This window comes from Carya illinoinensis, chromosome 14 (genome assembly GCF_018687715.1).
Source record: "Carya illinoinensis cultivar Pawnee chromosome 14, C.illinoinensisPawnee_v1, whole genome shotgun sequence".
In the NCBI taxonomy this organism is placed as follows: domain Eukaryota; kingdom Viridiplantae; phylum Streptophyta; class Magnoliopsida; order Fagales; family Juglandaceae; genus Carya; species Carya illinoinensis.
Window position 1 is genome coordinate 17,406,302 of NC_056765.1, and position 18,310 is coordinate 17,424,611.

The window sequence follows — 18,310 nt, forward strand, 5'->3', positions numbered from 1 at the left end:
GGCCATAGAACCACCTCAACTCTAGGTGCCGAGGGCCACCTCACATCAAGGCAACTAGATCCACCCTAGCAACAAGATCAACTTAATGGTAAGGCCATTTAGGCCATTGCCTAAGGTCTCTACCCTTAAATTTCGCCCAATTTTTCAATTTGTTTTGAACTGCCCTAAAGCTTACGATGGGTGGTTTGCAAAGCAACATGTCAGGCCAGATTTGATAAAATGGCCCCATATCCTGTCAATGTTGGTGGTTTTTCAGTCAATGCTTGTAGCTTCTGGGCCAGGTCCGCTCCAACGGGGAGTGACTACCATGACCCTGTGACGGTGATTTTTTAAATGCACCCAGAGTGGAACCACCACCTCAGACATACGGTTGACCGAATGTAGCTAGTGGAAGTAAAAAATGTAGTAGTGTTCATATAAAATGTTTTATTAAAAATTAAATAAAATATTATAATAATATAACTTTTTAATATTAGTTTTATTTTAAAATTTAAAAAAATTAAATTATTTATTATATTTTGTATGAAAATCTAAAAAAATTATAATAATTATATGAGATAAGATAGTTTAATTTTGTATAACCAAACCAGCCATAAGCGTAGGGTTTGTGATTTTAGCATTTGGAGTTTATATGTATGAGTTTTAGAATATGAAAATTATATGGTTGGGTTTAACTTTTCTTTTAAGAAAAAAAGTATAGAATCTTTATGCGACATATGAGGATCTAAAGATGTAAATATAACTTTTTAAAATTCTACTAATTATCATTACACCACACAACTGTTTTAATTTTTAATTTTTTAATTTATTTTCTTTAGCAAGTATATGATATAGGAATGATGAATAGAATAACTCAATAAATTTGAAAAAAATTTAAAAAAAAAAAATTAGAACAAGCGTGTTATACGATATAGATAGCTGGATAGCAAAACTCTAACTTTTATACCTCATCCAGTAAAAAATTAAGGACTCATGAATTAATGGGATCTATAAACTATAAAATAATCATTCTAATTAATTTTTGGATTAATGATAAGTTTTTTACATTAATTAGTGGCAATGATAAACAAATACTACATGGAAGATGGGTGATCTTCTTTTAATGTCTTTCTACTTATCTCAGCCTATCCCCCGATAAGTAGATCAAGGCTTGCAGATACAATTATTGTATTTAATATCCATTATTGTGAAAATGTGTTGTAAGAATTTTATTGTAGAGATTTATCTATTTTCATGTTTGAATCGAGAACTTGAGTAATTTTTAAAAGATATTGTCTTCATAGAATTATTATTGATTTTTAATGTGTTGATTTGTACATCGTCGCAAAATATAGATATATAAAATTTATATATTTTTTAAGGTTTTTTCTTTTTGTAAAAAATTGAAACTAAACATTTACTTTATAATAAAAAATTGTGAGATTGACGATTGCCGAGATAATGATTATTATGAATGAGTTGTCATTTAAGGAAGATTGTGGAAGGGTAAAAGTTTAAGAAAGTGTATTAGTCTTTTGAGCCAGGGTGTAAGGTCTTATGTCATGTCATAATTGCAAAAATTGTATGAAATTGTTTGTATCGACAAAAGTTAAATTCAAAAAGCCTTTGAAAGATGGTGATATAAGGATTTCTTTGACTACTAATATATGAACAGAGGTACAAAATCTTTATTTTACGTGTTTGATTACACATTTTTTTTTATAGAGATTGGAAATTATTAAAAAAGACTCATAAATGTTTATTTAAGTGTTAATCATCGAGTGGACGCTATTAAAAATATGTGGAATCATGCTTCTTTAATTGAGGTATTGAGAGAATATTAACTGTTATAGTGGATAAATGCTTCTTCAACGTGATAATGTAATATTTGAGACAGTCTTATAAGAGTTTAAAGGAGTGTGATGATGCCATACAATGATTCATAATGTGGTTTGAAATGCATGTCTCTCCATAATATTTGATAAGTTTAAAAGGAAATGAGAAAAGTAATTATGAAAGAAATATTGTTCCTTGATGTGCCAATTCGATAAAATTCAATATACATGATGTTGGAGAAGAGACAACTAAAAAGTTTGAGATGACTTTTAGGTGGATGGAGGATGGAAATTACAATTTCCTCTTTTATTATATGATAGACATTGGGGCCCTCCTAAAGTTAAAGAGTGTTAGATAATGTGGGTATTTGTTAGATTTTTAAAATATTTTATAATACGACTACAAGATTTTTTTAGTTATTTGTTATCTCCTGACCAACATAAATTTTTAAGAAATTTGTCAATTTAAAAAAAGAGTTTATTAGGCCGACGTAAAAAGAGAACCATTATTTGATGAGTGTGCTACAAGCATAAAAAGGAAATATAATAAATATTAGAGATTCTTGGATAAACTAATTTATTAATGTTGATCGCTATTGTACTTGATCCTAAAAGCAAGTTAAAACTTCTTAATTTTTATTTGAAAAAAATTCATGACGAGACATGGGCGAATGAGTTGGTGTCAAGTGTGAAATAATTATTAGTAAATATATATGTAGAGTACAATACCACCTTCAAATCTACCACGACCGACAACATGAGCCATCTCCTTCCTCTACAGTCATAAATCATGGTAGGAGTAATGTCGAGATATGATAGTGAGATCAAGTATGCTCCACCTTGATCAAGCAAGGCCAAGGCCACACGTGATTTAAATAATTATGCACGTGTGAATTAGTTTAGCATGGTTGGGCTCTACCTCCTTAAATGAGAGTTAATTAGCTAGGCTGAAATTGTAATAAATATTACGAAAGGTGCCCTATAAACAAATACAGTACCTTTAACGATAAAAACATTTCTTTAACAAGGAATGCTATATATAATTGTTGAGTGCATAAGTACTGTGTAATAATTTTAAAAATAAATAAGATTTATTATTAAAAAATTAATTTTTTTAATGTGGATCTTATATTTATTCACTTTTTTAAAAAGATTGCATGACTTTTACATATTTTACGACTATAAATATCATTTTACTTTTTAGATTCTAGGAGGTTTTGTTTTCTAAAACACACTAGCGTTGGGTGAGTTTGAGTGGCAATGGTTGATTTGGATTTTGATTCCTCGATCTTGTTGTATTCTCGACCTCTAAGGAATTTAAATTTCTTAAGCAAAAACTTGTTGGCAGTTTTGTGAATGCTGGGGAGTCAATCTTCATTGAGTGTTTTCTTTTCTTTTTTTTTAAAGTGGGTTGATTGCACATTAAGAACAAACAAGATATAGGATTTTTGGATGGAAAAATCTTCTTGCAAATATATTTTGTATACCAATTTACATACCGATATTAATATATAACATATATATTTAACGAAATAATATAAATTGAAGATGAAAATAATTTTCATGAAATATGATATTTTTTTTTTGTCAAAAATTTTTTATATTTTTTTTTAAATAAAAAAATATTAATGTGTGAATTAATATACAAAGTACGTAACAAAACTCTTACTTAGAAACTTGGTGCACTAAATTTTCTGGATAAAATTTTGAAGGAAAAAAGATTGCCAACGGTTAAAAATTTCTCAGCTGAAAACTTGTCTTCAAAGACATACGATGTCGGCTATCAGTGTCCCGATATATAACCACGGCTTCAAAGACATACGTTGTCGGCTACTAGAATGTCCCGAGATATAACCAAAAATGGGCCCAGACGTAGACAACCTTGATATGATCCGCTGAATCAGGACCGTCGAATTTAATTTAACGGCTAGCTTAGCAGACTGGGCTTTATAGACATGGAATTTTGTTGATGAAGCGAGCATAGAATTCAAAACCTCGAAATGAAATAAAAAGTAAAAACCTCTAGAAAATAACATACAAGAAGAACAGGAAGACTAGAGAATTGCGAACCTACAAAAAAGGAAACAGAAATCAGGATGTCTGAGACACTTGCAGTCGGTATAAGCAGCGTGAGGATTCCACTAAACGAAGAAAGAAATTAAGCTTCGAAGTATTTTCTAGAAAGAGAGAGAAAGGGAGGAGTCTTCGAAGATGAGGGAGGCGTCATTGATAAGTTTGATGCAGACTCCATGCAGCAGTGCCGAGGTGGTGCTTTCGAGCTTTCTACAGGTCCATCAGCTGATCACGCGGCAGTCCCCATATGCATTAATTATCTTAAAACCACACAAATCTTATATGAATTAAGAATTAAGATATAGTAAACATAAACACAACACTCTTCGTAATAAATCATATAAAATGAGAACATTTTTATAAAATGATATTATTTTTATATAGTATTTTATAATAATATCCCTTATTTTAAAACGTGATTATAGAATATATTAAGGAAAATATTGTGTGTTTATCATTTTTCTACCTTAATAAATTACAGTATGCAGTGGCAGTCCAATGCACTCTCCCGAGCAGATCCTACAGTACGTTTTATAAAAATATAGAGAAATTATATTTACCGAATTACACTATTGCAGTAATAAAATATGTAATTTCTCTACATTCTTTTTAAAAAAAAAAATTAAAATTTATATAAAAAATTAATTTTTTTAATAATAAACTTTACTTTTTTCTAAATAAAATGAACAAGACTTAGAAATAAGGAGAACATTTCTTTCTAATCTAATATGTTTAATAGTATGAGACTAGGAGTTAGTACGAGATGGCCATAGAACCGCCTTGACTCTAGGTGCCGAGGGCCACCTCGCATCAAGGCAACTATGTGGTAACTCGTTTTTATATGTGTTTTTATGTGTATTTTTACTGAAAGAGTATTTTTAATTTAATTAATATATTGATTTATTTATTTTAAATTAATGTATTTTAAATTAGTTTTAATTTATTTGATATTGTGTTTAATTTATTTTAGTCGTTTTATGGTTTTTAATATCGTTTTCGGCGGATCAGTTTTTGGTTTCCGGAGTGAGGATTGGACCTCATTTTTTTTTCTTTTTTTTTTTTCTTTTTCCCTTTTTCCTTTTCCTTTTCTTCTTTTCTTTCTTTTCTTTCTTTTTCTTCTTCTTTCTTCCCCGTTTTCCTCTCCCGCGCACTGCCCCTTCTTTTTTCCCTTACCATTGCTGTCACTTCGGCCGCCCATCACGCTGCCGTCAGGCGACTGTGTTGTATACCACCCCCACCAATCTCTTCCCCTTCCACCAGAGTTCATCCCCACCAATTTTCAGAGTCATCGAACCAACCGTTAGCCGCCACGAGTCCCTGGAAGTCACGGCACCTGCTCTGTTTTTCCCCCTGTCGCCGGTTGCTTTCGCAGCCCAGAACCGCCGCTCGCCAGTGGCGTGGCCTACATTACCCACCCAGTTTTCTTCCCCTCTCACCGGTGAATATCCCCATCAAGTTTCACCTCCATCCGAACCACTGTTAGCACCACGAGCTCTTCCAAGCCACACGGTTTTTCACCGATTCCGGCGCCGTCGCACCACCTCCGGCCACCATCTCTTCACAGCTTCTTCCCCTACCTTTTGCCAACCTAAACCACCAATTTCCGGCCTCGATCCGTTGCCGGAGCAGTTCCCACGAGCTCAACTCCGTTTAGCCCATTTTTGGCCTTCGACCGCCATTTCCACTACCACCCATGGCCAAAACTCGTTTTCTTTAACTTCATAAACATCCCTAGACCATTCCCTATCAATCCTGAGCCTTGGTTTGTCCCCGTTCAAAAATGGGTAATTTATTACCCACGGCCACAGTATAAATTACACTGTTACGTTGCTTTCCTTCCGCCGTTTGCAACGCCGCGAGCTTTCTAAAAATACCATATAGCGCTGTAAGTATTTTTCAAACCCTACTTTTAGATTTAAATATATTTTGCTCCTACAATAATTATTTGCTGTTGGTTGGCTGATTCCGGACTGAGTCCGAGGAGTTCGGGAGTCGGATGGATTGAGGACGGAGTTGCTTGTTTGGTTGTTATGGATATTTGGAAATTGTTGGTTAATTAGTGTCGTATCATTTGCATTGCATTGTGCACGCATATGCATGTGTTAAATATTGAAAACTGAGTTGTCAAACGAAAAATGTTTTATTGGTATATATGAACGTATGGATTGATTGGTTTGATTCAGAGGCACGTGCAGGGATGGTGGTAGAGTCCCGTCTGCGATTCCCACCTACGATACACGCGGCGTAGGGATGGTGGTAAGCAGGGATGGTGGTAGAGTCCCGCCCGTGATTCTCGCCTACGGTGCACGCGTAAGGATGGTGGTGAGCAGGGATGGTGGTAGAGTCCCGCCTGCGATTCCCCCTACAGTGCTCTGATGGTTTGGTTAATGGACCATTTTCTGGGAAAATAGCAATATTGGTTTTTGGGCCATTATCTGAGATAATGGCGAGGATATGATTAAATGATATATTTTGGGCCAAATGAGATTTTTGGCGTGCGTGGTAAAAAATTATGGTTTTATGGGTTTTGTGCATTGGCATTCTTTCATGCATATTATTTGAGTTATAATATGTTTTTATATAGTGGTATTTGGATTTTACTTACCTGCGGCACCATTTTTGGTACCGTAGATTTTGGTGCAGAGATTGAGGATGAGGAGGAGGAGGCTGAGCCCGAGGACGCGGCTCCGTCGGGTGCTGAAGTTAAAGTTAAAGTTTTGTTATTTGGTTTAAAACTATATTTGTGTTTTGTAATATTTTATTATGTATGTTTTGAACAGCTTTGTATTAAATTAAGAAAAATTCTGGTACTTAGTTATTGACTTTGCTTTTCGCTGCGTATTTCTCGTGCACATTCGTTGATTTTTACACACACTTAGCATGTCAATAGGGTGGTGACCCGTGATGTCATCATCTGGACGTCTCGATTTTCCCGTATTTGTGCGTGGGGATTTGGGGGCGTCACAAACTAGATCCACCCTTGCAAGAACATGATCAGCTCAATGGTAAAATCATTTAGGCCATTGCCTAAGGCCTTTACTCTTAAATTTCGACCAATGTTTCAATTTGTATTAAACCACCCCTACAGCTTACGATGGATAGTTTGCAAAGCAACATGTTAGGCCAAATTTGATAAAATGGGCCCATATCCTATCGATGTTGGTGGTTTTTCAGCCTGTTTTTGGGCTAGGTCCGCTCCAACGAGGAGTGACTACTATGACCCTGTGATGGTGATTTTCTGAAGGGCTTTACTAGATACAGTCGGCAAATGCAGTCAGCGTGTAGTCGGTTGTACGGAATGAATAAAAAAAATTATTTTATATTCAGGGGGACCTACATGAATAAAAAAAAGTTATAAAAATAATTTTTTTTTCATGTAGGTCCCGTATTAATTCACTTTTTTCTCCACGACTATACGTCGACTGTATTTGCCAACTGCAAAAAGTATTTCTCTTTTCTAAATGCTCCCAAAGTGGAAGCAAAACCCCAGACGTGCAGTCGACCGAATGTAGCTAGTGGAAGTAAAAAATGTAGTAGTGTTTATATGAAATTTTTTTGTTAAAAATTAAATAAAATATTATAATAATATAACTTTTTAATATTAGTTTTATTTTGAAATTTGAAAAAATTAAATTATTTATTATATTTTGTGTGAAAATTTAATAAAGTTATAATGATTATACGAGATAAGATAGTTTAATTTTGTATTACCAAATCAACCATAAGCGTAGGGTTTATGATTTTAGCATTTGGAGTTTATATGTGTGAGTTTTAGAATATGAAAATTATATGGTTGGGTTTAACTTTTCTTTTAAGAAAAAAAGTATAGAATCTTTATACGACATATGAGGATCTAAAGATGTAAATATAACTTTTTAAAATTCTACTCATCATCCTTACACTACACAATTATTTTAATTTTTATTTATTTTTTATTTTTTTCCTTACCAAGTATGTGGTATATGGATGATGAATAGAATAACTCAATAAATTTGACAGAAAATTAAAAAAAAAATTGAAACAAGTGTGTTGTAGGGTGTAGACAGCTGGATGGCAAAACTCCCAACTTTTATACCTCATCCAGTAAAAACTTAAGGACTGTCATGAATTAATGGGATCTATAAACTATAAAATAATCATTCTAATTAATGTTTGGATTAATGATAAGTTTTTTACATTAATTAGTGGCAATGATAAACAAATACTACATGGAAGATGGGTGATCTTCTTTTAATGTCTTTCTACTTATCTCAGCTATCCCCGATAAGTAGGTCAAGGCTTGCAGATATAATTATTGTATTTAATATCCATTATTGTGAAAATGTGTTGTAAGAATTTTATTGTAGAGATTTATCTATTTTCATGTTTGAATCGAGAACTTGAGTAATTTTTAAAAGATGTTGTCTTCATAGAATTATTATTGATGTTTAATGTGTTGATTTGTACATCGTCACAAAATATAGATATATAAAATTTATATTTTTTTTAAGGTTTTCTTTTTTTTTTTGTAAAAAATTGAAACTAAAATTTACTTTATAATAAAAAATTGTGAGGTTGACGATTGCCGAGATAATGATTATTATGAATGAGTTGTCATTTAAGGAAGATTGTGGAAGGGTAAAAGTTTAAGAAAGTGTATTAGTCATTTGAGCCAGGGTGTAAGGTCTTATGTCATGTCATAATTGCAAAAATTGTATGAAATTGTTTGTATTGACAAAAGTTAAATTCAAAAAGCCTTTGAAAGATGGTGATATAAGGATTTCTTTGACGGAAAAATATAGTTGTAAGCATAATTGTGTATTAATCTGTGCACCAATATGATATGATTGATCAAAAAGTAAATTTTATTGAAAACAGTGTTAATTTAAATTTTAAGTATGAATAAATCAATATTAGTAAACAGATTAGTGCGCGACTGTGCTTGTATGTAGTAAAATTCTTCTTTGACTACTAATATATGAACAGAGGTACAAAATCTTTATTTTATGTGTTTGATTATACATTTTTTTTTATAGAGATTGGAAATTATTAAAAAAGACTCATAAATGTTTATTTAAGTGTTAATCATTGAGTGGACGCTATTGAAAATATGTGGAATCATGCTTCTTTAATTGGGGTATTGAGAGAATATTAACTGTTATAGTGGATAAATGCTTTTTCAAATGACGTGGTATTGAATTATTTTAGACAGTCTTACGAGAGTTTGATGGAGTGTGATGATGCCATACAATGATTCTGTAATGTTATATGCCTGAGTCTTTCCTTTAGTACAACACTTTGTTTATACCAAAGTCTCAACACGAATGCAAAACTCTATACAGATATGTTCAGAGTAACCTTTAAGCATATACATATACAAACTGTACTACAGGTAATGATATTGAAAACATATACTGATTTATTCAAGACAGAACCAACGAGCCAAACAGATTTATGACTAAACCCTAATATGCAAACAGATCCAAATAATAATCAGGAATCGTATACAACAAGATTAATAATCAAGAAGATAAAGAAATAAGCAAAATAGAGCAAGAAAGAAATAACACAACCGATTTACGTGGTTCGACCCTAATGGTCTACGTCCACGGCAGGAATGGGCCTCAGAGCTTTATTGATATCAATATCCATCACAGAGAAGCCTTAGAAACGTTCTCAGATTACAGAGCACTCATTTGCACTCAAGAAAATCAAAGATTTTCTTCCCAAACATGAACCCTAGTTTCCCCCTTCTCTTCACTCTCTCTCGGACCCCCCCTCTCTCAATCAGCCGAATACACAAAATGAAATTAGGTTAAAGAATACAGCTGAAACGATGCATTTATATGGCATGACAGATGGCTCCACGTGGACAGATCCTACGGCTCAAACTTGGCCTCGGTTTGAAGTAGCTTACAGTCACGTGCTGGTCATGAGGCTTCACTAATCCAGAAGCTTCTTTACATCCATCCAAACGTAACACATAGAAACAAGAGAGGTCAGATTAATAAAGCATAATAATAAATGTAATTGCCATAACATTTACAAATCTCCACCTTGGCAAAACATTTATTTGCCAAAAAAAATATCAATCCTCATCATTGGCTCATTCTTGCACCTTTCCCCCTAATGGGGACAGACTCTAGACTCCATGCCAATTAAGTTCAGACAGTGTCTGAACTTAGACTTTGGGAGTGACTTGGTCATCATATCTGAGGGGTTATCCTCAGTTGAGACCTTCTCCACACCCACAACCTTAGACTCTATAACATCCCTAACAAAATGAAGCCTTATATCAATATGCTTAGACCTTTCATGGAAAACTTGATTTTTAGCTAAGTGAAGTGCACTCTGATTATCACAGTGCACAGAAATATTACCATTAAAAAAACTTAACTCATTTGCAATGCCCTTTAACCAAATGGCCTCCTTTATTGCTTCAGTCAATCCTATATATTCAGCCTCTGTTGTGGACAAAGCCACAACAGATTGTAAGTGTGACTTCCAACTAACAGCCCCTCCAAAAGCAGTAAACACATATCCAGTTAAGGATTTTCTAGAGTCTATGTTTCCTGCAAAATCAGAGTCTACAAAACCAATTAACTCACATCCTTTCTCAACACCCTTTCCATAACTGAGTCCTAAGTTAGTAGTGCCCACTAGATACCTTAGTACCCATTTAATAGCTTGCCAATGGGGTTTACCAGGGTTCCCCATAAACCTACTAACCACACTCACAGCATAAGTCAGATCAGGTCTAGAGCAGACCATTGCATACATTATGCTTCCCACCATGCTAGCATAGGGAATTTGTTGCATAAAATCAATATCAGAATCTGTTTTAGGGGCCTGATCTGTAGATAATTTAAAGTGTTGACCTAAGGGTGTGTTAACAGATTTAACAAGTTCCATACTAAATCTTTTAAGAATTTTAGAGATGTAATTTTTCTGAGACAGGTATAACAGTCTAGCACTCCTGTCCCTCTCAATTTCCATACCTAAAATTTTCTTAGCAGGGCCCAATTCTTTCATTTCAAACTCTGATTTCAGCATGCATTTAACTTGATCAATTATAACAGTGTCTTTACAAGCCACCAGCATGTCATCAACATACAATAGGAGGTAAACAAATATTCCTTTTTCCTCCTTGTAATAGACACAGCTATCATAACAACTTCTTTTAAAATTATTGTTAATCATGTGTGTATCAAATCTTTTATACCACTGTCTAGGTGACTGTTTAAGACCATATAAAGATTTTTTAAGAAGACACACTTGATTGTTTTTAATTTCATTAGTAAAACCTTCAGGAGGTTGCATATAAATTTCTTCTTCAAGTTCTCCATGCAGAAAAGCAGTTTTAACATCTAACTGTTCTAGATGCAAGTTTTCAAAGGCTGTATAAGCAAGAAGTAGCCTAATTGAGCTATGTTTAACCACAGGAGAGAAGATTTCATTGAAATCAATCCCTTCTCTCTGTGTAAAGCCTTTGGCTACAAGCCTAGCTTTAAACCTGGTCCCTTCTATCCCTGGTATGCCTTCCTTTTTCTTAAAGATCCACTTGGATCCCACTAATTTTACTCCTTTGGGTTTTGGTACTAGAACCCAAGTTTTATTCTTATTCAGGGATTCCATTTCTTCATGCATGGCTAATACCCATTTAGAGGAGTCTTTGCTGGTCACAGCTTCTTTGTAAGTTCTAGGTTCCTGATACACTACTTCATCAGCCACTGTTAAGGCAAATATGGTAAGTTCAGCTTGACCATATCTTGAAGGTGGTTTAATCACCCTCCTCTGTCTATCTCTAGCCAGATTCCAAGATCTAGCTCCACCTTGACTTGTATCCTCTGAAGTTTGACCCTCAGAGTCACTGTCATTACCAGTTACAGATTCAGGTTGGGTATTAACCTGCTCCACCTCAATCTGAGATCCCTCTAGGAACTTGTCATTATTATTCACTGACTGTGACTCTTGTACCCGAGCCATCTGTGACTCATTAAAGGTCACATCTCGGCTCACTATACATCTAAACCTACCAGGTCCTTCTACCCATAGTTTGTATCCCTTAACCCCTTCAGGATACCCTATGAAAATACACTTAAGTGCCCTAGGTTCCAATTTGTCAGTTTTTGAATGTGCATAAGCTACACACCCAAAAACTCTAAGGTGGTCATAAGTGGGAGGTTTTCCAGACCATAGTTCCTGAGGTGTTTTAAACCCTATTGCTGAAGAAGGACACCTATTTATAAGATGAACTGCTGTGTTTGTTGCTTCTGCCCAGAAGGTTTTGGGCAGCCCTGAATTTGACAACATACACCTCACTCTTTCTAGGATAGTCCTATTCATTCTTTCAGCAAGTCCATTCTGTTGAGGGGTTTCTCTCACTGTTTTATGTCTAATAATTCCTTCCTTTTTACAATACATGTTAAAATCATTTGACAGGAACTCTAAACCATTATCAGTCCTTAAAACTTTGAGTTTTCTACCTACTTGATTTTCAACTAGGTTTTTCCACTCTTTAAACTTCTCAAAAGTGTCACTTTTATTTTTCAGTATATAAACCCAAACCTTTCTTGAGTAATCATCCACAAATGATAGGAAATAGCTTCCTCCATTGTGTGAATTTACTCTTGCAGGTCCCCATAGATCAGAGTTGACATAGTCTAAGGTTTGTTTGGTATTATGGATTGCTGGCTTAAAGCTAACCCTTTTAGCCTTCCCATAAATGCAGTCCTCACAGAAGGGTAGGTTGCTTAGATTATGGTCAGTTAACAAACCTTGTTTTTGCAACTCTATAAGTCCCCTCTGACTCACATGCCCAAGCCTCCTATGCCACAACACAGATTGGTTCTGTACAGTATTCTGTACAGAAGATGCTTCCCCAACTATAGTTTTACCAAGTAGTGTGTATAAACCATTCTTAATCACTCCTTTCATAATAACCAAGGACCCTCTTGTAACCCTAAGAACCCCTGCCTCAGATTTGAAGGTATGGCCTGATAAATCAAGCATGCCAAGAGAAATTAAATTTCTCTTCAACTCAGGTATAAATCTAACCTCCCTTAAAACCCTTTCAGTACCATCATGTATTTTTAGTCTCACTGACCCTATACCCATGATTTTGCAGGACTTATTGTTTCCTAGAATTACTTGCCCCCCATCTAACTCAGAGAATGTCTCAAACCATTCTTTGATTGGACACATATGAAAGGAACAGCCAGAGTCCATTATCCACTCTGTTTTTGAGTCAACCTCACTTACAGTGAGTACCTCAGCACTTTCATATCCTTCTAATACTACAGAGGCATCTCCTGCCTCTTTATTCTTATTTTCTGTATTATTCTTTCTTTCAAGACAGTTCTTCTTGAAATGTCCTTCTTTATGACAGTGAAAACACTTAAAGTGTTTTCCTTTTGACTTAGACCTAAACTTCTTGCCCTCATTCTTGCCCCTCTTTTCTCTTTTTTCTGTTCTACCCCTGACAGTCAAACCTTCCCCATGATTTTGTTTTGATTCCCCTATGTATTGCAGTTCCCTAGTATGAAGTACAGATTGTACTTCATCTAGTGTAAGAGAGTCTCTTCCAAACATCATGGTTTCCTTTATGCTTTGATAAGATGAGTCCAAAGAACTAAGTAAAAGAATAGCTTGATCCTCATCCTCCACCTTGATATCTATATTTACTAGATCTAGGATGATTTTATTAAACTCATCAAGGTGCTGCCCTATTGAAGTTCCAGGGGTCATCTTAAAAGTATAAAGTTTGGTTTTCTTATGAAGTCTATTTGCTAGGGATTTAGTCATATACAAGTTTTCTAATTTGAGCCATATACCAGCAGCAGTTTCCTCACTGGCCACTTCCCTCAGGACCTTATCCCCAAGGGATAGGATTAAGGCACTGTGTGCCTTTTGGAGAATGTCCTTATGGACAGATTCCTTATCTTCCTCTTTCGAGGAAGATCCTTTCTTTTTCTCACCTAGGAGGGCATCTTGCAGTCCATGTTGGACTAGCAATGCCCTCATCTTAATCCTCCATAGCCCGAAATCATTCTCCCCAGTAAATTTTTCAATATCAAACCTCATGGTCCCCATCAACCTAGGCTCTAGATACCACTTGTAATGTTATATGCCTGAGTCTTTCCTTTAGTACAACACTCTGTTTATACCAAAGTCTCAACACGAATGCAAAACTCTATACAGATATGTTCAGAGTAACCTTTAAGCATATACATATACAAACTGTACTACAGGTAATGATATTGAAAACATATACTGATTTATTCAAAACAGAACCAACGAGCCAAACAGATTTATGACTAAACCCTAATATGCAAACAGATCCAAATAATAATCAGGAATCGTATACAACAAGATTAATAATCAAGAAGATAAAGAAATAAGCAAAATAGAGCAAGAAAGAAAGAACACAACCGATTTACGTGGTTCGACCCTAATGGTCTACGTCCACGGCAGGAATGGGCCTCAGAGCTTTATTGATATCAATATCCATCACAGAGAAGCCTCAGAAACGTTCTCAGATTACAGAGCACTCATTTACACTCAAGAAAATCAAAGATTTTCTTCCCAAACATGAACCCTAGTTTCCCCCTTCTCTTCACTCTCTCTCGGACCCCCCCTCTCTCAATCAGCCGAATACACAAAATGAAATTAGGTTAAAGAATACAGCTGAAACGATGCATTTATATGGCATGACAGATGGCTCCACGTGGACAGATCCTACGGCTCAAACTTGGCCTCGGTTTGAAGTAGCTTACAGTCACGTGCTGGTCATGAGGCTTCACTAATCCAGAAGCTTCTTTACATCCATCCAAACGTAACACATAGAAACAAGAGAGGTCAGATTAATAAAGCATAATAATAAATGTAATTGCCATAACATTTACAGATTCATAATGTGGTTTGAAATGCATGAATCTCTGTAATATTTGATAAGTTTAAAAGGAAAGGAGAAAAGTGATTACGAAAGAAAAATTGTTTCTTGATGTGCCGACTTGATAAAATTCAACATACATGATGTTGCAGGCCAAGACAGCTAAAAAGTTTGAGATGACTTTTAGGTATATGGATGATGAGGATTATAATTTTCTTTTTCATTATATGATAGACATTGGGGCCCTCATAGAGTTAAGGAGTGGTAGATAATGTAGGTATTTGTTAGATTTTTAAAATGTTTTATAATACGACTACAAGATTTTTTTAGTTATTTGTTATCTCCCAACCAACATAAGTTTTTAAGAAATTTGTCAATTTAAAAAAAGAGTTGATTAGGCCGACGTAAAATCAGAACCATTGTTTGATGAGCATGCTACAAGCATGAAAAAGAAATATAATAAGTATTAGAGATTCTTGGATAAAGTAATTTATTAATGTTGATCGCGATTGTGCTTCATCCTAAAAGCAAGTTAAGACTTCTTAACTTTTATTTGAAAAAAATTGATGATGAGACATGGGCGAATGAGTTGGTGTCAAGTGTAAAATAATTATTAGTAGATATATATGTGGAGTACGATGCCACTTTCGAATCTACCACAACCGACAACATGAGCCCTCTCCTTCCTCTACAGTCATAAATCATGGTGGGAGTAATGTCGAGATATGATAGCGAGATCAAGTATCCTCCACCTTCATCAAGCAAGGCCAAGGCCACAGGTGATTTAAATAATTATGCACGTGTGAATTAGTTTAGCATGGTTGGGCTTTACCTCCTTAAGTGAGAGTTAATTAGCTAGGCTGAAATTGTAATAAATAGTACGAAAGGTGCCCTATAAACAAACATAGTACCTCTAACGATAAAAATATCTTTTAGACGATTAATGCTATATATAGTTATTGAGTGCATAAATATCGCGCAATAGTTTAAAAAATTAGTGAGATTTATTATTAAAAAATTAATATTTTTTTCACGTAGATCCTGTATTTATTCATTTTTTTTAGAGAAATTACATGATGCTTGCATACTTCATGACTGCAAATATCATTTTACTTTTTAGATTCTTGGAGGTTTGGTTTTCTGAAACACACTGGCGTTAGGTGAGTTTGAGTGGCATTGGTTGATTTGGATTTTGATTCCTCTTGTTGTATTTTCGACCTCTAAGGAATTTAAATGTCTTAAGCAAAAACTTGTTGGCAGTTTTGTGAATGCTGGGGAATCAATCTTCATTGAGTTTTTTTTTTTTTTTTTTTTTTTAAAGTGGATTGGTTGCACATTAAGAACAAACAAGATATGAAATTTTTGGATAAACTTTGTGCACTAAATCATACGAGGTATCTTAAAGTAAAATCATGTTGTTTGTGTGATTGAGGAAAATGTTTTTATAAAGAGAAATGATAGTTGCAGTTGTGAGTGCGTAAGTACCATACAATCATTTTGAAAAAATAGAATAAACAAGAGATCTACATAAAAAAAATTAATTTCTTAATAGCAGACTCACTTTTTTTTAAAATGACAGCATGACATTTATGCAATCTACTACCGTATCTATAGTAGCATTACTCTTCTATGAAATGAGGGCCGGCTAAGGTTGGCAGGTCGGTATCAAAAATACTAAAAGTGAGGTGGAAAAAAAGGTTTAATTTTCATATTGTCAATTTGAATGATTGAAAACGAAATCGATTTCAGTAGATTCTTTTTAATCATTCACAAAACCGGTTTGAGTGGAACCGGTTCAATCGGCCCACTCATATCCATTCTAGACAAGTTCAATCTGATTTGAATCGATTAAAAAAGTATGTATTTTATTATGTTCGAGAAACATGTTTTTCTTTCTAAATTTGTTGTACGAAAAACATCATAGGATTAAAGATATGTGAACTTTTCCATTCTTGTGTTCAATAAGAAGGGTAGAAAAAATTAAATACTAAAACATGAACTTCTTTACTATTTTTAGTTATTTTTCATGACATGGTAACGCAAGGAGTATTTATCTTTTATAAATGATAATATTTGAGGCAACATAATGAGATCAATCGAGGTCATATTGAAACTATTTAGAAGCACCTCATAAGTTTTTAAGAAAATTTTCAATTTAAAAAAGTTGATTAGGATGAAGTAAATCAGAACCATTATTTGATGAGATGAAAATATAATAAATATTAGAGATTCTTGGATAAACTAATTTATTAATGTTGATTGCGATTGTGCTTGATCTTAAAAGTAAGTTAAGACTTTTTAATTTTTATTTGAAAAAATTCATGATGAGACATGGACGAATGAGTTGATATCTAGTGTGAAATAATTATTAGTAAATATATATGTAGAGTACAATGCCACCTCCGAATCTACCACGACCGACAGCATGAGCCCTCCCCTTCCTCTACAATTAGGCCTGTTCATCCGGGTTCCGACCCAAGAATCCGGGTGGACCCAAACCGGAACCCGGATTTCAAATCCGGGCCGGAACCCGGACCAGGTTATCCCGGGTCAGAAACGGGCCGGAACCCGTATGAATCCGGGTTTTGAAAAACCCGGATTCCGGTCCCGGATTGAACCCGGGTCTTTTTTTTTTTTTTTTTTTTTTTTAAATTAAACCCCTTAAATTATATTGAACTGTTTCTGCAGATACAAAAAGATGAAAAAAAAAAAAGAGGGAAAGAGCACGGTTTACTTTCTTAACCAAAACTTGAAAATGGTGAAGCAAGAGGCATATGTTGTCACAAACCCAAGATTTGGCATAGTAACATGGAACTACAAATCTCAATACTTACAACAATACTAGATCTCAAACATGGGAAGAAATATCATTTTTGAAGTAAAAGTTTTCTAAATAGAATACTAGACAAAACCCAAGTTCACTCGGTGTATACAAGAGAGATACCTAATTAAGAGGAAGAAGAAATAGCAATAAGAAAGTCATGAAAGTTATATAAATATTGTCTCAAGGAATAATGTCTTGAAAAAGAAACGTCTGAGATCCTCCATGTGAATGCTCCTTCATGACTTCGAAGCATCAGTCTTTTCCCTCCTTCCTTCCTTCCATATGAGACAAATAGCTAGGGACCATATTCCCAATAGCTGCAACTTGTGGAAAGGCATAAAGACTTCTCCAACTCTATGCAACCATTTATCATGCTTTTAAGGTGAAGAAATATACAACAAGGAGCAGAGAGCTTTCACTGCTTACATAAACAATTCACTTTGATCTACTCGAAGCCACATAAAGAATCTCATCTACTCGAAGTCACATAAAACCCAAATCAACAAAGTAATAAAAGCCAAAAAAACCCTAAAAAATTACTTCTTACATTCAAACATTCTCATCACAACAGACCCAAATAAAAAAAGTAATAAAAGGAAAAACCCTAAAAGATTTGAAGAAGGATGCAATATATCTGACCTGAAAAAAAGCTACACAATCCGTAGCACAGAACAAAAGCTACAAGACACAAATCGAAAAAAAACAGAACCAAATTGCAGAGAACAAACT